Here is a 22,811-nt window from a genome sequence, read left to right as displayed (position 1 = left end):
CTGCTAGAATCCTGACTAGAACCAAAAAATTTGATCATATTACTCCAGTGCTAGCCTCTCTACACTGGCTTCCTGTCAAAGCAAGGGCTGATTTCAAGGTTTTACTGCTAACCTACAAAGCATTACATGGGCTTGCTCCTACCTATCTCTCTGATTTGGTCCTGCCGTACATACCTACACGTACGCTATGGTCACAAGACGCAGGCCTCCTAATTGTCCCTAGAATTTCTAAGCAAACAGCTGGAGGCAGGGCTTTCTCCTATAGAGCTCCATTTTTATGGAACGGTCTGTCTGCCCATGTCAGAGACGCAAACTCGGTCTCAACCTTTAAGTCTTTACTGAAGACTCATCTCTTCAGTGGGTCATATGATTGAGTGTAGTCTGGCTCAGGAGTGGGAAGGTGAACGGAAAGGCTCTGGAGCAACGAACCGCCCTTGCTGTCTCTGCCTGGCCGGTTCCCCTCTTTCCACTGGGATTCTCTGACTCTAACCCTATTACAGGGGCTGATTCACTGGCTTACTGGGTCTCTCTCATGCCGTCCCTGCAGGGGGTGCGTCACCTGAGTGGGTTGATTCACTGTTGTGGTCATCCTGTCTGGGTTGGCTCCCCCCCCCCACCTCCCTTGGGTTGTGTCCCGTGGCGGAGATCTTTGTGGGCTATACTCAGCCTTGTCTCAGGATGGTAAGTTAGTGGTTGAAGATATCCCTCTTGTGGTGTGGGGGCTGTGCTTTGGCAAAGTGGGTGGGGTTATATCCTTCCTGTTTGGCCCTGTCCGGGGGTGTCCTCGGATGGGAACACAGTGTCTCCTGACCCCTCCTGTTTCAGCCTCCAGTATTTATGCTGCAGTAGTTTGTGTCGGGGGGCTAGGGTCAGTTTGTTATATCTGGAGTACTTCTCCTGTCCTATTCGGTGTCCTGTGTGAATCTAAGTGTGCGTTCTCTAATTCTCTCCTTCTTTCTTTCTTTCTCTCTCTCGGAGGACCTGAGCCCTAGGACCATGCCCCAGGACTACCTGACATGATGACTCCTTGCTGTCCCCAGTCCACATGGCCATGCTGCTGCTCCAGTTTCAACTGTGCTGCCTTACTATTATTTGAGCATGCTGGTCATTTATGAACATTTGAACATCTTGGCCATGTTCTGTTATAATCTCCACCCGGCACAGCCAGAAGAGGACTGGCCACTCCACATATGCTCTCTCTAATTCTCTCTTTCTTTCTCTCTCTCGGAGGACCTGAGCCCAAGGACCGTGCCCCAGGACGACCTGACATGATGACTCCTTGCTGTCCCCAGTCCACCTGACTGTGCTGCTGCTCCAGTTTCAACTGTTCTGCCTTATTATTATTCGACCATGCTGGTCATTTATGAACATTTGACCATCTTGGCCATGTTCTGTTATAATCTCCACCCGGCACAGCCAGAAGAGGACTGGCCACCCCACATAGCCTGGTTCCTCTCTAGGTTTCTTCCTAGGTTTGGGCCTTTCTAGGGAGTTTTTCCTAGCCACCGTGCTTCTACACCTGCATTGCTTGCTGTTTGGGGTTTTAGGCTGCGTTTCTGTACAGCACTTTGAGATATCAGCTGATGTACGAAGGGCTATATAAATAAATTTGATTTGATTTGATTTAAGGACATCAGGGATAAAATTGTAGACCTGCACAAATCAGCTTGGTGAGAAGGCAACAACTGTTGGCGCAATTATTAGAAAATGGAAGAAGTTCAAGATGACGGTCAATCACCCTCAGTCTGGGGCTCCATGCAAGATCTCACCTCGTGGGGCATCAATGATCATGAGGAATGTGAGGGATCAGTCCAGAACTACACGGCAGGACCTGGTCAATGACCTAAAGAGAGCTGGGACCACAGTCTCAAATAAAACCATTAGTAACATAACACACCATCATGGATTAAAATCCTACAGCGCACGCAAGGTCCCCCTGCTCAAGCCAGCGCATGTCCAGGCCCGTCTGAAGTTTGCCAATGACCATCTGGATGATCCAGAGGAGGAATGGGAGAAGGTCATGTGGTCTGATGAGACAAAAACATAGCTTTTTGGTCTAATCTCCACTCGCCGTGTTTGGAGGAAGAAGGATGAGTACAACCCCAAGAACACCATCCCAACCGTGAAGCATGGGGTGGAAACATCTTTCTTTGGGGATGCTTTTCTGCAAAGGGGACAGGATGACTGCACCATATTGAGGGGAGGACAACCTCCTTCCCTCAGTAAGAGCATTGAAGATGGGTCGTGGCTGGGTCTTCCAGCATGACAATGACCCAAAACACACAGCCAGGGCAACTAAGGAGTGGCTCCGTAAGAAGCATCTCAAGGTCCTGGAGTGGCCTAGCCAGTCTCCAGACCTAAACCCAATAGAAAATCTTTGGAGGGAGCTGAAAGTCCGTATTGCCCAGCGACAGCCCCGAAATGTGAAGGATCTGGAGAAGGTCTGTATGGAGGAGTGGGCCAAAATCCCTGCTGCAGTGTGTGCAAACCTGGTCAAGACCTACAGGAAACGTATGATTTCTGTAATTGCAAACAAATGTTTCTGTACCAAATATTAAGTTCTGCTTTTCTGATGTATCAAATACTTATGCCATGCAAATAAATACAAATTAATTACTTAAAAATCATACAACGTGATTTTCTGGATTTTTGTTTTAGATTCCGTCTCTCATAGTTGAAGTGTACCTATGATAAAAATGACAGACCTCTACATGCTTTGTAAGTAGGAAAACATGCAAAATCGGCAGTGTATTAAATACTTGTTCTCCCCACTGTATATATATATTTCAAGTTTATGGCTCTTAATATTTTTCTGTTCATCTAAGGTGACTCAGGCATTACTAATTATTGTGAAGAAGTGTATCAGTAAACTGTATTCTGTAATTAGTTACAAAACAATAGAAATGCAGTTGTGTATTGCTGCTGTTTGTCTGATATTCAACAGTCCATTGTCAGCTCTGTTGACAGTGTGAGAATTTTGTAGAGACAATGTGGTGAGGTATACTATTTAGGGTCGGAATTACATGTGGCCCATTGTTTACCTTGTTACCTGCCAAATGACCACAAGGGTGTTTCAAAGACCTGTCAGTCAAGGTGAGCTCACGGATATAAGCTCCCCGCCAACTCAGCCTGTTCTTTCAACCTTCCTGATAGTTAGAGTTGAGAAAAAAGGTACAATTCCTTAAATTCTGAGCATTTTTATAGCGTAAAATATTATGGGGGATGTTTTGGTCTTTCAAACTAAATTTTTACTTGGAAATAGGATGACTGTGCAGGACCATGAAATCGAATGAAAAACTATGTGACAACATCACAGCTCCCCTGTTGTGACTTTACTTTCATTAATATGATGACTGTTATTTATCGAATCAACTAACTATGTTCAACGTATTAATCATAACCTCTTTTCATATCATCATTCTGAACAGTCATAACCTCCTGCATCTGCAAAACCCCCAGCCTTACTTATGATTCAGTACTACTCAAATTGGTTTAATTATTTATTTACTAGCTAACTAATTGATAACACAGGATAACATACACACTTAATACATTAGGAAAAGGGTCCCTAGCAGACTGACACAATATGGTGGCTTTTTACACAACGACATGGAGAGGTAGAGAGAGCGAAAGAGACACTTATCGTTGATACATTTCAGACATTTTTCTCACAGTAATCATATACTTTGCACACAAACCGTCGCCCGTTTGGAGAAAGAAATCATTCATGTATTTATATGTGAATGCCTTCGTTCGCTGTTTATCTCTGTCAGAGATCGGCCTTTCAAATCACTACAGTGATTTGAGAAGAGTAGTACAGTGGTCCCACTTAAATGAGCTTTTCTAGATACTTTTCTTAGGACAGCTAATCAGCTGTACCAGTGATTGTCTGAGAGGTGACCTGAGAGGTCTCTTCTTCAAATTGTGTTGGTATTCAGGGTTTAAACCACTTTGGGTGTGAGCTGCAGCTCGACGCCTTTCTGGTCTAAATGTTAATTTCTTTATCAATCTTTTATGGACTCTGGTCGACAGGAACGGTTCCGCCAGGCTGTGACACGCTCTCTGACCTCACTCGGGTCATGACTACTTACTATGCAACGTTTATATGAGACCATTATCTCTTATGGCTCCTAAAATCACATTCTCAACAAAAATACTTTCATAATTTTTCATATTTCATATACAACGTTAAGGATGGAGACTTTGTACATGGAGTGTATATACTTTTCAAGTTCCAGTATTTCCTTTATAACCTTTTTAATGACATCACAAAATAACAACCAATATGACATGATTATTCTTTAGATCCCCTCTGACCATTCCCCACATTCTTATGATAGAAATATTGTTCCAGTATTCACTTTTTGAACGTGTTACAGTTTCGGCGGGAAAAGTCTGTTGACAAAGTACATTCCTTTGGTTAATACTGGAGGGGGAGAGAGTCTTCTTCTTCTTTAATTTACAACTGGGTGTGAGCTGTTAACCTGGCCCAGTTCCCTCCTCCCCCTCTCTGTGGGTGAATGGGGGTCTGGTTGAGTTATTCATTGCAAACCTGAATCTGACCCATTCGGATCCTCACAGGACAGACATGACATCCCTTTAATGAGTCGTGGTGGGCCTTTTCTATATAACTGAAGAATGCCTTGCATTAATAGGAGCTCAGGAGAGCATGATTAAGAGACAACCAAAGTCGACAGTTTAGCTCCGAGAATTTTCTCTTTTGACCAGGTTTTTCAGAATGGCCCAATGAAGGATCGCTCACACAAGGTCACAGATGCCCCCACTGCACCCTACTTTGAAACCAAGTCAGAGAGAATGATGAGGGGCATGTAGATTTCCCATGCTGGCTGGCTGGCTGTGAGTGTGTTTTTGAGAGAGAGCGAGGGAGAGAGAGAGAGAGAGAGAGAGAGAGAGAGAGAGAGAGAGAGAGAGAGAGAGATGAGTGAAGACGTGTTCTTTGAAATATCACTTTTGTGCTTTTGAATCAAGTTATCAATCCCACTGTAGCATGTTTGTGTTGTATTCCTAATAGTACACACTGTTTTTGACAAATTAAGCACAGCAGGTTCAGACAGGGAACCCGAGTGTTGGATTCATCTATGCATCATCCCTACGTTGCACCAATCATATTCTACAAACCACAGGAGGTTGGTGGCACCTTAATCGGGAGGACGGGCTCATGGTAATGGCTAGAGTTGAATCGGTGGAGTGGTATCAAACACATGGTTTCCATTAACTCCATTACGGGTATTATTATGAGCCGTCCTCCCCTCAGCAATCTCCTGTGCTACAAAAACTCCCTACCTTAATATGGCGGTCTATTTAGCTGATCAGTAGACTCATTTATTCTCTGCTGCCTCTACTGCTGTTGGTCGCTCAATAGCATGTTGTTGCTATAGGATGCAGAACCCAGCATCCATGTTTGGATCTGTGTTTCCTTCCTGCCGGTGGGATTGGTATCTTACTCACTGCCTGTAGTTATTATTATCTCAATAACATGATGCCTAATGCCAAGACAACCTATTGCATGTATTGTAATCTTTCTAATAAATGGTTAAATGAATACATGGCGTTTTCTGTCTGAATCACTGATACTTGGTCAAAAACAGTGGTACAGAAACATTCTTATTCAGTACATACAATCAGTGGTTACTTTATATTGTACTGAGTAAATGAACTTGTATGAAAAGGATATGATTGTTTTAGCTGGGCACTATACAGTATACACTATTTAACTGCTCAATTCATACCCGTTCCTTAAGTTCTGTCACGTCTCCTAAGCAATTACTTTTTGTTGTTTTGTCTGTCTTCTATGCCCTTCCCTGTCAATTAATCAACTACTGTAACTGCAAAGATTAAATTAAAACGTTCCCCCAACCCTGGTAACACTGTCACTATGCAATATTCAAAAACGCATCTTAAGACCAATGGGTAAAATAATATGTTAATTGTATAGATACTCCTAAGAAAACCAATAGTCCAAACTTCATGTCGCCATCATAATCCGTTCAAAAGTTATTGGAGTTTTTACCCTTGTAGGATGGACAGAATAAAGGTGACTAAATCAATGGAGGCCAGAGGAGAAAATGGTCAAAAACCTGGAAAATAGCATTGCGTCAACTAGGCTGGATGCTGTGTGAGAATAAATGCGAACTGACAGGCTCACCGTTGAACTCGTCATCTTTCTTCTAGAATCCAGAGGACATACAACAATATAGAGGTAAGATAGATATCAATTTTAAGACATGACATGTAGCATTTTCATATTTTAGTATACATGTTTCATATTAATATGAAATTCCTGTAAATGTTTCTAAGATTTCTCACACAAACAAGCCTATATCTGTGAAATGTCAAAGGAGCGCTGAGTGTAGTGCAAGCTTTTTATTATATACACATTTTTTTATGTAATTCAGCTCAAGGCACTGATTTAGCTTTTTGTGATGCGCGGAAAAAACTTTGCAGATTACCACCACAACATGTAAAGTCTTCAAATTTCTGCGAGAAAGCGGCACAGCTCTGTCAACAGAGCTTGGTGCTTATTATCGAATGTATTAGATTACGACATCTGACCTTTTGGGTATAATGCTAGTGGTTAGAGCATGGGGCAGCAGGTAGCCTAGTGGTTAGAGCATAGGGCAGCAGGTAGCCTAGTGGTTAGAGCATGGGGCAGCAGGTAGCCTAGTGGTTAGAGCATGGGGCAGCAGGTAGCCTAGTGGTTAGAGCATGGGGCGGAAGGTAGCCTAGTGGTTAGAGCATGGGGCGGAAGGTAGCCTAGTGGTTAGAGCATGGGGCGGCAGGTAGCCTAGTGGTTAGAGCATGGGGCGGCAGGTAGCCTAGTGGTTAGAGCATGGGGCAGCAGGTAGCCTAGTGGTTAGAGCATGGGGCGGAAGGTAGCCTAGTGGTTAGCGCATGGGGCGGCAGGTAGCCTAGTGGTTAGAGCATGGGGCGGCAGGTAGCCTAGTGGTTAGAGCATGGGGCGGCAGGTAGCCTAGTGGTTAGAGCATGGGGCGGCAGGTAGCCTAGTGGTTAGAGCATGGGGCGGAAGGTAGCCTAGTGGTTAGAGCATGGGGCGGAAGGTAGCCTAGTGGTTAGAGCATGGGGCAGCAGGTAGCCTAGTGGTTAGAGCATGGGGCAGCAGGTAGCCTAGTGGTTAGAGCATTGGGCCAGTAACTAAAAGGTTGATAAAGCAAATCCCTGAGCTGACAAGGTAAAAATTGGTTGTTCTGGCCCTGAACAAGGCAGTTAACCCACTGTTCCTAATCTGTCATTGTAAATAAGAATGTGTTCTTAACTGATTTGCCTAGTTAAATCAAATCATATATATATGTTAGAGCAGGAATTCCCAAACTTGGATCTGGGTGCATGTTTTGTTTTTTGCTCTAACACTACATAGCTGATTCAAATAACCAACTCATCATCAAGCTTTGATTACTGGAATCAGCTGTGTAGTGCTTGGGCAAAAACCAGGAGGGGCCCCAGGACCTAGCTTGGGAATCCCTGTGTTAGAGAAAGACCCCACTGAATGATTCAGAACATGAAGAATCATATTTATCTTGGTAAAATGCATTTTATAACAGAAGGAAGTGAAATTGAGTCACCAAAGTGCGTTTTCACCCACTCTAAGTAGAATGGTTGGACACCCTACACAATGTAGAGGGGTGTCTTCTTGCACAACCTTGGATGGTGTTGCCTCCTTCAAACACCATGGGAGTTATAAGTTATTCTTACATGCATGGGAAGATAGGTATCACTCTGCCATTTATAAATGAGTGCTAACTGTGGATAAGGAATCATGTTTTGTTTTTTTATGATCGGTGTGATTCACGTCACCACAAATTATGAAATTGTGGGGGGAATTCAGCAGGCCTATTGTATGTTAGATGTTCACGGGATACGCCAAATACATAATTCCACCCGAAATAATGTACTATTCCAAGTGTGATGGTACAGCATATCAATTAAAAATCTGCTGAACTGCTGAGCCAAACTCTCACTCCCATAACATGAAACAGGCCTCACCTAGTCATGCAAATGAAGTGTGGATGGTTTTTCTCTTTCTTTTCCTACCACACAGCAGTCCCTAGGGCCCAGTCAGATTTGTATCCTTTTAATTAAATTATCCAACTCCATATGTTAATGTCCTCGGAGGCTGAAAGTTACTATAGAAAAAACACTTGGAGAGATAAACGAGAAAAAAAGTATTTGTGGTATTTGTGTTTGTATTGCAAGTGCAAAGGCAGCCTAGTGGTTAAGTGAGTTGGGCCAGTAACTAAAAGGCTTCTGGTTTGAAATCCCCGACCTAAACCAAGTGAAAACATCTGCCATTGTGCCCTTGAGCAAGGCACTTAAACTTAATTGCTCTTGTAAGTCGCTCTGGATAGGAGTGTCTGCTAATCGACTGAAATGTACAACTCCTAAACACCAGGTAGGAATACGGAATTTCCATTGATTCAATCACTTTCTGCTATGTTTTGGTCAGTGGATGTTTGATTGCTTGTGAAGTATTTTCTTATTCGAGTTGCCATGTAAGCTCTCGCCCACAGGGGTTTTTCAGGTCAAATCATTGGGGATGGAGGCCAGATGCAGAGGTGCTGATGTGAAACACAATGCAGTGAACTGTAGTTTTAAACATGGAATCCAAAAAACAATGCAGATTTATGATAACAACATGTGTTCCGGCCAAACATGCAATGTTTGTGTGTAGTCTTCACAGGGAGACGAATGGAGGAGAGGCGAAAAGAGCCTGGAGCAAGATTGAAATGCCTGCCATAGGAATGTATTACTGTTGATCCTATTTGAATCATGGATAGGATATTAGTGTTGTGTTACAGAGTGGGAGGCAATCCTGTGTTCTGTTGAATAGTTTCTGGTTTGCTTAATATAAGGAATTTAATGTATAGTATTTACTTTTTAATTTTACTCAAGTATGACAATTAAGTAACTTTTCTACCAATGTACTTAAGTACATTTAAAGCTAGATACTTTTAGACTTTTACTCAAGTAATATTTTACTGGGTGACTTTCACTTTTATTTGAGTCATTTTCTATTAAGGTATCTTTACTTTTACTCAAGTATAACAAACTTTTTTTTTTCCAACACTGCATTTAAAGCGATAGATCAACGATTTGACATAGAAAGATATTGTTTACTTTCCTTGAAAGCAGTCTATTGACAAGGAGCGGTTGTAATCCACACTGTGGTTTTGTTAAACTAGCCACTGCATACAATAACATAAGCAATGTTCAGTTTATGTTTATTTACAATTCTTTCAACATATTTGCCCAATTCCATATTACCCAAGCACATTTTATATTTTTTAATTGACAATTAGCTACATGCGCTTGTTAGATTAAAGTATACCCTACATACTGGATAAGATGAGGTGAGTAATGTAGACATTAGAGAAAGCATCTCCCCCAATGAGGCTGGTACCTACTGCCTATGGGCAGACGAGTTAATTACAGATGAAAGATTCATCAGCTCACCCTGACACCATGCTATTGCATTTATGAGCTGACAGAGAGACATATAGCACAGAATCTCACTAGTCAACACAGTGTGCAACTAGAGGTTAATTCATTGGCAAGTAGTCTATCGGTTAGAGCATTAGGGCCAGCAATAAAAAGGTTGCCAGTTTAAATCCCTGAGCTGGCAAGGTGAACAAATCTGCCAATGTGCCCTTGAGCAAGGTGCTTAACCCTAGTTGCTGTTGATAATGGCAGACCCTGGCTGGGACCCCACTCTCTGAGTGTGTCTCAGGGAGAGTTGGGATATAAAAAACACATTTACACATGCATATAATACGTGTGAAATAGGACAAATATAAGCACCCACCAACTTATTATTAGATAGCTCAGTTTGAGGCAGTTGTCTAAATAGACAGATCATATTTTCTATGGTGGTCTCTATTTTCCTTGACAATAGCTAGTTTAATGGAAAAGCATCATGGGAAGCCTTCAAAGCCTAGTTTGTGGCTGCAGCTAACAGGTTCCACTACAGAGAGAGCATTAGAGTTGGCTATGTCACTGGAAGGGGAAGCCCAGCGAGTACTACTGGACCTGCCTGAACAGGAGATGCAGAATCCCCAGGCTTTGGTCAGCCGGTGCCAGCTGTGGTGAGGTGTAAGCCCGTGGAGATACTGGGTGTTTATGTCACTGAGGTTTGCTATTTGGTGCGGAAAGGATATCCCCACTTCTCAGACAGCGTTGTCATGACCATTGCTACAAAGGCTTTCATCAGCTAACACCTCAGAGGACCAGAGACGCTAGAGGTGGCACTAATGAAGGCTCTGACCGTCCAGGAAGTCCTCAGAGACGTGCAGGCCACCTCAGCTGGGAGACCCCACTCCCAAACGTACCAGGAGACACTTCCAAGCACCCCACCTCGACTAGTGGCAGACAGAACCTCCACACGACGCCTACCCCAACCTGATGGTGGATCAACGAATGTGTCATGCCAATTTTGCTGCCACTGTAGCCAGAAAGACTACCAGATCAGATATTGCATCCTCGTGGAATCTAGAGCCACTCCAGATCCACAACGTTCAGGAAATGGGATGGGCCCAGTGCAGTAGGGGAAAGACTGGGCTTCACACCAAAAACCCACCCACAGAGAGACTACCACTGGTGAATAGTGTCCGGCCTGGAACTGGACCATTTTCTGTCCTGCTAAGCATTTAAAATGTAACAAGTTCTTTTGGGTGTCAGGAAAATGTATGGAGTAAAAAGTTATTTTCTTTAGGAATGTAGTGAAGTAAAAGTAACATTTGTAAAAATATATATACATTGTAAAGTACAGTACAGTAGTTCTTCAAAGTATTTTTACTAAAGTACTTTACACCACTGCCAGAGCGTGGAGGCCCTCATTGATACAGGCTCCATTACACTGATCCACCCTAACCTATTAACCCCCCCACACCTACGTCTGGGCTGTCGGTGTCCAATTGGTCATTGTCACGAGTGACTTCCTGCACAGGGCGGGTGGACAGCTGGATCTTCGAGCTGAGGTAATAACCTTTTATGGCTTTCCTATCATGAGTCTTGGGCCTTCCCCTGCTCCTACTACTGCTGCTGTGGTGCAACAGGTCGAGAGCCAACCCCACCGGTCCAACATAGCATCCCCAAGACACCATCGTTCCCACTGGAGCTCTCACAGAGACCCTCCAGACGCTAGTCCTATTGAAACCTTGACCTTTGGAAGCAGGAATCTCACCTCCATTAGCAGGCACTGAACCTGTGCCACCCCCCCCCCCCAGTGTACAGCACCCTGTGGATGTGTTTACACCAGCCTACCCCATGCCCAGCCTGACTCCTTTTCCCACAGCCATCCAAACTGAGGACCCCCCCCCCAGGGTTCCTACATGGACTCATAAGCCACCTGACCAAGTGCCATGCCTTGCAGTGCTCACCCAGTCGGCCTCTATCCCCCCTGGTCACAGACTGCAGAGCTCGTCGCTGGTGAAGTGATTCAGTCAATTTGGGAGAAGAACTGCGAAGGCATGGAGCCAGAACAACAACTTTGCCTTTGGGATCTGCTGTTTGAGTTCTGCCACAGCTTCACCACCACCCCTGGAGATGTTGGGTGTACTCATCTGGTGCAGCACCGAATCAATATAGGCGACGCCAGCCCCATCTGTCAGCGCCACTGTCGCCCCCCAACTAGATAGCAGGCCATTGCAGATCAGAATCTGCAAGACATGCTCGCAACTGATATTATTGAACCCTCAGACAGCCACTGGGCCTTCACAGTGGTGTTGGTCCAAAAGAAGGAAGGGACATGGAGGATCTGTGTGTACTACCGCCAGGTGAATTACATAACTGTCAAGGACTTCAACACCACTTTCCCGGATGGATGAGTCCATTGACTTGGTGTTGGGGTCCCCATGGTTCTTTGGACCTGTGGCAGTTCAAGACCATTCCGTTCAGACTATGCAACGCCCCAGCAACATTTGAACGTACTGGCTGGCTTGTCCCCTGAATGCTGTTTAGTGAACCTGGAAAATGTGCTGGCACATGGGCTGGGCTGGACTTTGATGCTGCCTTCGAGGCACTGAGGGAGATCTTGGAGAGGATGTCATGTATTGTCATATATTGTCATGTCTTGTCCCTGTGCTTTCTCTTCTATTCGTCTCCCCCTGCTGGTCTTATTAGGTTCTTTCCCTCTCTCTATCCCTCTCTCTCTCTATCGTTCCGTTCCTGCTCCCAGCTGTTCCTCATTCTCCTAACTACCTCGTTTACTCTTTCACACCTGTCCCCTATTTTGCCCTCTGATTAAGTCCCTATTTCTCTCTCTGTTTCTGCTTCTGTCCTTGTCGGATCCTTGTTTGCTGTGCTGTGTTCTTGTTCCGTCCTGTCGTGTTTTGCCTTCATCAGATGCTGCGTGTGAGCAGGTGTCTCTGTCAGCTACGGCCTGCGCCTACCCGAAGGGACCTGCAGTCTGTGGCCGCTTATCCTGTTATTCCCCTCTACAGACTAGAGGATTTCTGTTATTCCCCGTTTGGACATTTCCTGTTAAGGATTCAGGATTTGTTATTTTCTGTTTGGACTTGAATAAACTCTGTTTCTGTTAAGTCGCTTTTGGGTCCTCACTCACCTGCATAACAGAAGGATCCGACCAAGAATGGACCCAGCGACTACGGATCCTCGCAACTCAGCCGTCGAGATCCAGGGAGCGATGCTCGGCAGACACGAGCAGGAATTGTCTGCTGCTCGTCATGCCGTTGAGACCCTGGCCGCTCAGGTCTCCGACCTCTCAAGACAGTTTCACAATCTCCGTCTCGATCCACCAGCTACTTCATGGGCTTCCGAGTCTCCGGAACCAAGAATTAATAACCCACCGTGTTACTCTGGGCAGCCCACTGAATGCCGCTCGTTTCTCACCCATTGTGATATTGTGTTCTCTCTCCAGCCCAACACATACTCAAGGGGTAGAGCTCGTATCGCCTACGTCATATCTCTCCTTACTGGACGGGCTCGTGAGTGGGGCACGGCTATCTGGGAGGCAAGGGCTGAGTGTACTAACGAGTATCAGAAGAGGAGATGATACGGGTTTTTGATCGTTCAATTTTTGGGAAGGAGGCTTCCAGGGCCCTGGCTTCCCTATGTCAAGGTGATCGATCCATAACGGATTACTCTATAGAGTTTCGCACTCTTGCTGCCTCCAGTGACTGGAACGAGCCGGCGTTGCTCGCTCGTTTTCTGGAGGGACTCCACGCTGAGGTTAAGGATGAGATTCTCTCCCGGGAGGTTCCTTCCAGCGTGGATTATTTGATTGAACTCGCCATCCGCATAGAACGACGGGTAGATCTTCGTCACCGAGCTCGTGGAAGAGAGCTCGCGTTAACGGTGTCCCCCCTCTCCGCATCACTACCATCTCCCCCCACTGGCTCAGGTGTTGAGCCCATGCAGCTGGGAGGTATTCGCATCTCGACTAAGGAGAGGGAACGGAGAATCACCAACCGCCTCTGTCTCTATTGCGGTTCTGCTGGACATTTTGTCATTTCATGTCCAGTAAAAGCCAGAGCTCATCAGTAAGCGGAGGGCTACTGGTGAGCGCTACTACTTAGGTCTCTCCATCAAGATCCTGTACTACCTTGTCGGTCCATCTACGCTGGACCGGTTCGGCAGCTTCCTGCAGTGCCTTGATAGACTCTGGGGCTGAGGGCTATTTTATGGACGAAGCATGGGCTCGGGAACATGACATTCCTCTCAGACAGTTAGGGGAGCCCACGGCCATGTTCGCCTTGGATGGTAGTCCTCTCCCCAGTATATTATGTGAAACACTACCTTTAACCCTCACAGTATCTGGTAACCATAGTGAGACCATTTCTTTTTTGATTTTTCGTTCACCTTTTACACCTGTTGTTTTGGGTCATCCCTGGCTAGTGTGTCATAATCCTTCTATTAATTGGTCTAGTAATTCTATCCTATCCTGGAACGTTTCTTGTCATGTGAAATGTTTAATGTCTGCTATCCCTCCTGTTTCTTCTGTCCCCTCTTCACAGGAGGAACCTGGTGATTTGACAGGGGTGCCGGAGGAATATCATGATCTGCTCACGGTCTTCAGTCGGTCCAGAGCCACCTCCCTTCCTCCTCACCGGTCGTATGATTGTAGTATTGATCTCCTTCCGGGGACCACTCCCCCCCGGGGTAGACTATACTCTCTGTCGGCTCCCGAACGTAAGGCTCTCGAAGATTATCTGTCTGTTGCTCTCGACGCCGGTACCGTTGTGCCTTCTTCCTCTCCCGCCGGAGCGGGGGTTTTTTTTGTTAAGAAAAAGGACGGTACTCTGCGCCCCTGCGTGGATTATCGAGGGCTGAATGACATAACGGTTAAGAATCGTTATCCGCTTCCCCTTATGTCGTCAGCCTTCGAGATTCTGCAGGGAGCCAGGTTCTTTACTAAGTTGGACCTTCGTAATGCTTACCATCTCGTGCGCATCAGGGAGGGGGACGAGTGGAAAACGGCGTTTAACACTCCGTTAGGGCATTTTGAATACCGGGTTCTGCCGTTCGGTCTCGCTAATGCTCCAGCTGTCTTTCAGGCATTAGTGAATGATGTACTGAGAGACATGCTGAACATCTTTGTTTTCGTTTACGATATCCTGACGATATCCTGATTTTTTCACCGTCACTCCAGATTCATGTTCAGCACGTTCGACGTGTTCTCCAGCGCCTTTTAGAGAATTGTCTTTATGTGAAGGCTGAGAAGTGCGCTTTTCATGTCTCCTCCGTCACATTTCTCGGTTCTGTTATTTCCGCTGAAGGAATTCAGATGGATCCCGCTAAGGTCCATGCTGTCAGCGATTGGCCCGTCCCTAAGTCACGTGTCGAGTTGCAGCGCTTTCTCGGTTTCGCGAATTTCTATCGGCGTTTCATTCGTAATTTCGGTCAAGTGGCAGCTCCTCTCACAGCCCTTACTTCTGTCAAGACGTGCTTTAAGTGGTCCGTTTCCGCCCAGGGAGCTTTTGATCTCCTCAAGAAGCGTTTTACATCCGCTCCTATCCTTGTTACTCCTGACGTCACTAAACAATTCATTGTCGAGGTTGACGCGTCAGAGGTGGGCGTGGGAGCCATTCTGTCCCAGCGCTCCCATTCTGACGATAAGGTCCATCCTTGCGCGTATTTTTCTCATCGCCTGTCGCCGTCGGAACGTAACTATGATGTGGGAAACCGCGAACTGCTCGCCATCCGCTTAGCCCTAGGCGAATGGCGACAGTGGTTGGAGGGGGCGACCGTTCCTTTCGTCGTTTGGACTGACCATAAGAACCTTGAGTACATCCGTTCTGTCAAACGACTCAATGCGCGTCAGGCTCGTTGGGCGTTGTTTTTTGCTCGTTTCGAGTTCGTGATTTCTTATCGTCCGGGCACTAAGAACAACAAACCTGATGCTTTATCCCGTCTCTTCAGTTCTTCTGTAGCCTCTACCGACCCCGAGGGGATTCTCCCTGAAGGGCGTGTTGTCGGGTTGACTGTCTGGGGAATTGAGAGACAGGTAAAGCAAGCACTCACTCACACTCCGTCGCCGCGCGCTTGTCCTAGTAACCTTCTTTTCGTTCCTGTTTCTACTCGTCTGGCCGTTCTTCAGTGGGCTCACTCTGCCAAGTTAGCTGGCCACCCCGGCGTTCGGGGTACGCTTGCTTCTATTCGCCAGCGGTTTTGGTGGCCTACTCAGGAGCGTGACACGCGCCGTTTCGTGGCTGCTTGTTCGGACTGCGCGCAGACTAAGTCAGGTAACTCTCCTCCTGCCGGTCGTCTCAGACCGCTTCCCATTCCTTCTCGACCATGGTCTCACATCGCCTTAGACTTTATTACCGGTCTGCCTTCGTCAGCGGGGAAGACTGTTATTCTAACGGTTGTCGATATGTTCTCTAAGGCGGCTCATTTTATTCCCCTCGCTAAGCTTCCTTCCGCTAAAGAGACGGCACAAATCATCATTGAGAATGTGTTCAGAATTCATGGCCTTCCGTTAGACGCCGTTTCGGACAGAGGTCCGCAATTCACGTCTCAGTTTTGGAGGGAGTTTTGTCGTTTGATTGGTGCTTCCATCAGTCTCTCTTCCGGTTTTCATCCCCAGTCTAACGGTCAAGCAGAACGGGCCAATCAGACTATTGGTCGCATCTTACGCAGTCTTTCTTTTCGAAACCCTGCGTCTTGGGCAGAACAGCTCCCCTGGGCAGAATACGCTCACAACTCGCTTCCTTCGTCTGCGACCGGGCTATCTCCTTTTCAGAGTAGCCTTGGGTACCAGCCCCCTCTGTTCTCGTCCCAGCTCGCCGAGTCCAGCGTTCCCTCCACTCAGGCTTTTGTCCAACGTTGTGAGCGCACCTGGAGGAGGGTCAGGTCTGCACTTTGTCGTTATAGGTCGCAGACTGTGAGAGCCGCCAATAAGCGTAGGACTAAGAGTCCTAGGTATTGTCGCGGTCAGAGAGTATGGCTTTCCACTCGTAACCTTCCCCTTACGACAGCTTCTCGCAAGTTGACCCCGCGGTTCATTGGTCCGTTCCGTATTTCTCAGGTCGTTAATCCTGTCGCAGTGCGACTTCTTCTTCCGCATCTTCGTCGCGTCCACCCAGTCTTCCATGTCTCCTGTGTCAAGCCTTTTCTTCGCGCACCCGTTCGTCCCCCCCCCCCCCGTCCTTGTCGAGGGCGCACCTATCTACAGGGTCCGGAAGATTATGGACATGCGTTCTCGGGGACGTGGTCACCAGTACTTAGTGGATTGGGAGGGGTAGGGTCCTGAGGAGAGGAGTTGGGTTCCATCTCGGGACATGCTGGACCGTTCGTTGATCGATGATTTCCTCCGTTGCCGCCAGGGTTCCTCCTCGAGTGCGCCAGGAGGCGCTCGGTGAGTGGGGGGGGTACTGTCATGTATTGTCATATATTGTCATGTCTTGTCCCTGTGCTTTCTCTTCTATTCGTTTCCCCCTGCTGGTCTTATTAGGTTCTTTCCCTCTCTCTATCCCTCTCTCTCTCTATCGTTCCGTTCCTGCTCCCAGCTGTTCCTCATTCTCCTAACTACCTCGTTTACTCTTTCACACCTGTCCCCTATTTTGCCCTCTGATTAAGTCCCTATTTCTCTCTCTGTTTCTGCTTCTGTCCTTGTCGGATCCTTGTTTGCTGTGCTGTGTTCTTGTTCCGTCCTGTCGTGTTTTGCCTTCATCAGATGCTGCGTGTGAGCAGGTGTCTCTGTCAGCTACGGCCTGCGCCTACCCGAAGGGACCTGCAGTCTGTGGCCGCTTATCCTGTTATTCCCCTCTACAGACTAGAGGATTTCTGTTATTCCCCGTTTGGACATTTCCTGTTAAGGATTCAGGATTTGTTATTTTCTGTTTGGACTTGAATAAACCCTGTTTCTGTTAAGTCGCTTTTGGGTCCTCACTCACCTGCATAACAGAGGATCCATGCCATAGGCCTCAAGCTGCACCCTGCAAAGAGAGGTCACGTTCCTCGACCACAGAGTGAGCATTGAGGGCTTCAAAACAATAGAGGACAAAGACGCTACAGTACAGGACTGGCCTACCCCCTGCGACATTCACTAAGTATGGGCATTCTTGGGCCTAGCCCATACAAACCCACAACAACACAGAAACTGGGGAACGTAACACACACACGGCTGTGCCCGAACCAAAAGGGAATAAGTCCAGTTAGTGGGATGATACTCTGTCTTGCTAAAGTCAAACTGCTTAAGCGCCAGATCCTTCCTCACACGGATACACATAACTCCACGGGTGAGGGATGATGTTTGAATAATAGGAGTTGTTTTCAGAAACCTTTATGAGGTGTCAAAAAGATAAATTGTCAGAAACAAAGACTCACCGCCTTTTTCTAAATCACGAAATCTCTCGCCCACTGTCCCGCCATTTTAGGCAAATATTGAAGTCTTCATCCCCTGAGAGCCCTCCCTCCTTCGTGGGTAGTTCTGTGAAATGTGCTATTGTTCTGAGGGGAAATAACATTGGATAAATGAGAGCTTGAGGAAAATTGTATTCACAGGGAGCTCAGATTACAATTACAGTGTTAGACCTCCCCCATATTCAAATCGAATGACACCTCCTCACTCATCACGTACTGCCTTGGGCTACCCAATGCATCATAATGATTGTGTCAAGAGGCCTCGAGTTGATGATCCAAGAAAAGGATGATACATTTGCTGATGTATTCCATTTCCCCTCAACTGTGCTGTATCAGCAGAAAAAAGTTTCCTTTTGGAAAAGCAGTTTGCCAAAGAAGCCTGTAGGCCATGCATAGCTTTATAGGGTTTTTAGGCTGGGGGGTTGAATTACATTAGGTAAGAAGGATGAATTAAAATGTCTTCCTCTCTTTGAATCCAGCTGCATGCAGTATTATACTGTTGTATGAGTCTATGTATGGTAATTGTATTGTCCATAAATGATCATGTCCACAAATTATAACATTTAATCCAGGTTCATCTCACTGTCAAGTAACGAGAAGGGGAACCGCCATCACATGCATGCACGTGTGTAGACACACACACACACACACACACACACACACACACACACACACACACACACACACACACACACACACACACACACACACACACACACACACACACACACACACACACACACACACACACACACACACACACACACACTAGGTAGGAAGGAAGGGGCAATTAAAGCCAGAGTAGACTCAGACTCATTACTGTGCATTCACATTACACACCGGATGCATGGCACTGGATGGCACCACAGAGCTAATCTTTGGCTATGTGGGGGGAAAAGTATTAATTTGTCATACTTGAGTGAAAGTAAAGATACCTTCATAGAAAATGACTCAAGTAAAAGTCAGTCACCCAGTAAAATTCTACTTGAGTAAAAGTGAAAGTATTTGGCTTTAAATAAACTTAAGTATCAAAATAATAATAATAATAATAATATATGCCATTTAGCAGACACTTTTATCCAAAGCGACTTACAGTCATGTGTGCATACATTCTACGTATGGGTGGTCCTGGGGATCGAACTACCCTGGCGTTACAAGCGCCATGCTCTACCAACTGAGCTAATTTCTAAAATATACTTAAGTATCCAAAGTAAAAGTATAACTAATTGGTATTTTGATCAATCAGATCAGCTCTCTAAAAGATCTGATGAGAAAATGGTCAGAAGTCCAATTAGTGGAAAAAAATATCAGCATTAGCCTGCCTGTCTCAACGCAGCTTTTACAGTTACGGTGCCTTCGGAAAGTATTCAGACCCCTGGACTCTTTCCACATTTTGTTACATCACAGCCTTATTCTAAAATATATTAAATAAATACAAATTACTCAGCAGTCTACTGTACACACACAACCCCATAATGACAACACAAAAAATATTTTTTGAAAATTTTGCTAATTTTTGGGGCAATAAAAAAAAAAGAACTTAGTTACGTAAGTATTCAGACCCTTTGCTATGATACTCGAAATTTAACTCAGGTGCATCCTGTTTGCATTTATCATCCTTGAGATGTTTCTACAACTTGATTGAGGGTCCACCTGTGGTAAATGTGGAAAATTCAATTAATTGGACATGATTTGGACAGACATACACCGGTCTATATGAGGTCCCTCAGTGACAGAATCCCTCCGAGACAGAATTGTGTCGAGGCACAGATCTGGGGAAGGGTACCAAAACATTTCTGCAACATTGAAGGTCTCCAAGAACACAGCGGCCTCCATCATTCTTAAATGGAAGAAGTTTGGAACCACCAAGGCTCTTCCTAGAGATGGCCGCCTCGCCAAACTGAGCAGTCAGGGGAGAAAGGCCTTGGTCAGGAAGGTGAACAAGAACCCGATGGTCACTCTGACAGAGCTCTAGAGCTTCTCTGTGTAGATGGGAGAACCTTCCAGAAGGACAACCATCTTTGCAGCTCCACCAATCAGGCATTTATGGTAGACTGGCCAGACGGAGACCACTCCTCAGTAAAAAGGCACATGACAGCCAGCTTGGAGTTTGCAAAAATGCACCTAAAGACTCTCAGATCATGAGGAACAGGATTCTCTGGTCTGATGAAACCAAGATTGAGCTCTTTGGCCTGAATGCCAAGCACCACGTCTGGAGGAAACCTGGCACCATCCCTGCCGTGAAGCATGGTGGTGGTAGCATTGTGCTGTGGGGATGTTTTCAGTGGCAGGGACTGGGAGACTAGTCAGGATCGAGGCAAAGATGAACGCAACAAAGTACAGAGAGATCCTTGATGAAAACCTCAGGACCACTCAGGACCTCAGACTGGGGCAAGGTTCACCTTCCCACAGGACAACGATCCTAAGCACATAGCCAAGATAAAGCAGGAGTGGCTTCGGGACAAGTCTCTGAATGCCCTTGAAAGGCCCAGCCAGAGCCCGGACTTGAACCCGATCGAACATCTCTGGAGAGACCTGAAAATAGCTATGGAACAACACTCCCCTCCAACCTGACAGAGCTTGAGAGGATCTGCAGATTGGTTAGGGAGAAACTCCCTAAATACAGGTGTGCCAAACTTGTAGCGTCAATCCCAAGAAGACTCAATGTTGTAATTGCTGCCAAAGGTGCTTCAACAAAGTACAGAGTAAAGGGTCTGAATACTTATTTAAAGTAGATATTTACGTTTTTTTATATGTAATAAATTTGCAAACATTTCTAAAAAAAACTATTTTTGTATTGTCATTATGGGGTATTGTGTGTAGATTGATGAGGAAAAATAATAAGGCTGTAAAGTAACAAAATGTGGAAAAAGTCAAGGGGTCTGAATACTTTCCGAAGGCACTGTACACTGAAGGAGAAGGAATCCTGATCTGTAGGCCAATGTGATCAGCCATGTGCATCATCCTGCTCCACATCGCTCCTCATTGCTAGTTAGCTTGGCACTTATTCTATTTAGCGAATTACTCCATTGTTCTAATCATGTAGTTGTTCCAGTGAACTTGACATTCAGGGTCGTGTCAGATGGGGATTCATGAAATGGTGGGCTGATATAGTTTTCTTTTCCCTAATGCATGAAACCTAGACATATGAGGATGTTTTAAATAGACCAACTTCAGATAAAATGTATCTATTTTCTCCGAACACATTCTTCTCTTGACAAAAAAGCCTTACATTAGGGGGTTGTGAAGAGTTCAAGGACACACTAAAAGTATTAAGCATCCAAAAAGCGGGATGCCATATGAGATGACGAGTCCCTCTTCACTTCCTCTTCAACTTTTTACATTAGCAAATTGAGCCTGAATTGGAAAGAGCACATTATCCTCTACCTGGTTTAATGAAACGGAAGCTGCGACTTGTAGATGGAGAATTAGTGAAGCATTACACTCTACTGTGACCCTCCACTCCCCTGTTCTGAGCAGGTGACATGCTGATGACTCATCTTTGTGCTGCCGCTGTGGTGCACCATACCTTCCCTTCCACTGGCCCCCTGGGAACATGCCATCTCCAAGGTGGCCAGGAGACCTCCAGGCGAATCAAATTGAAAACACTTTGCACTCAAACTTAGTGACAATTTTTTTTCTTCTTTTAAACATGAACTTGCAATGGAAATATTGCTATTATGTTCATGTGTTTTAGACAAATTAGTAATTCCCAATCGAACTTTTGTTTGACTGGATGCCCATGTTAAACATTTCTGACCATTTTGTTGCAAAGAGATGTGGCTAGGAGCTCCCTCGCAGCCCTAAGAAAATTCCATTCCGCCTCCAGTGTGTAAAAGCCTACAGTAATATTGAAATGTAAGAATAGAATGAATTTGCCTCAGCACAGATGGCTAACTATTTGGCATCAGCATCCAATCAAACATGCCCATTTTTTAAATAAAATAATGATTACTGCATCAACCAGCTCAAATATAGCCTGTTCGTTGTGGATAAGGGATGCCAATGTCCCTCTAACATTTATACTTACAACACATACTCTCTGTGAAATTGAGAATGTTTCGTAGCGTTTCTGCTTACCTCTGGAATTCCATTTGCTGTAGACTAGCCTCCATGACCAATTCAATGGTTTATTGTCAATTAAAAGTCCAATGCAGCCATTTTTATCTCAATATTAAATACTTTATGGGTGAGAATTAAGTACCATAATGTGGTTGTTTTCACAAATAGTTTCTTAGCAGAGAGCAATTTCTGAAGCAAATATTTTGCTAGGACTGTCCGGGAGTGGTCTGAGTGGGGAGGGGAAACTAAAAACTAGCTTTTGTTGCCAGAGAGGTATAACTAATTTACTGCCTGGTGATGTCACCAGGCCAAAACTCCATCCATCAAAAACAGGCTGAAATTGCAGGCGTTCTTTTCAAACAGCTCTTACACTAAAAGGGCATTCTCAACCTTAACACAATTTCACATTACTATTCCAAACTCATAGTGAGGAAATATATAGAAAACTCAGGCAAATCATGTTTTTCCACTGCACAGGGCCTTTAAAGAAAGCGATCTGGGTTACAAAATGGCTAAGGGAGAGCAAGGTGTTCTTGGGGATAGCGTCTGGCCATTACACAACGGACACGGCTGCCTGGAGTCAGGATAAATCATAGTGAGATATGATACGCCAGAAAAACGCTTACGTAATGCTGAGCCATGGCCCTTGTGAACCCAGCTCACTCTGCTTTGCTAAATCAGAGCAGGAAGCTATGACATGCTGTCAATGAGATTTATATATTAATGCCATAGCAAATTCAACAGATTACCTAAAGGGGGAAGCCATTTTCAAAGGCCCATTAGAAGAGATAATTATCTGAAGGGTTTTAGTGCCCTCAACATTTGATGAGATGCAAGCGGAGTTAGTGTGATTGGTGGCCAGTGCCACCGTAAAAGCTTACAATTAGTGTTAT

This window comes from Oncorhynchus gorbuscha, linkage group LG07 (assembly GCF_021184085.1).
Source record: "Oncorhynchus gorbuscha isolate QuinsamMale2020 ecotype Even-year linkage group LG07, OgorEven_v1.0, whole genome shotgun sequence".
NCBI lineage: Eukaryota > Metazoa > Chordata > Actinopteri > Salmoniformes > Salmonidae > Oncorhynchus > Oncorhynchus gorbuscha.
The sequence above is the reverse complement of the archived record's forward strand: the minus strand, read 5'-3'. Positions refer to the sequence as shown.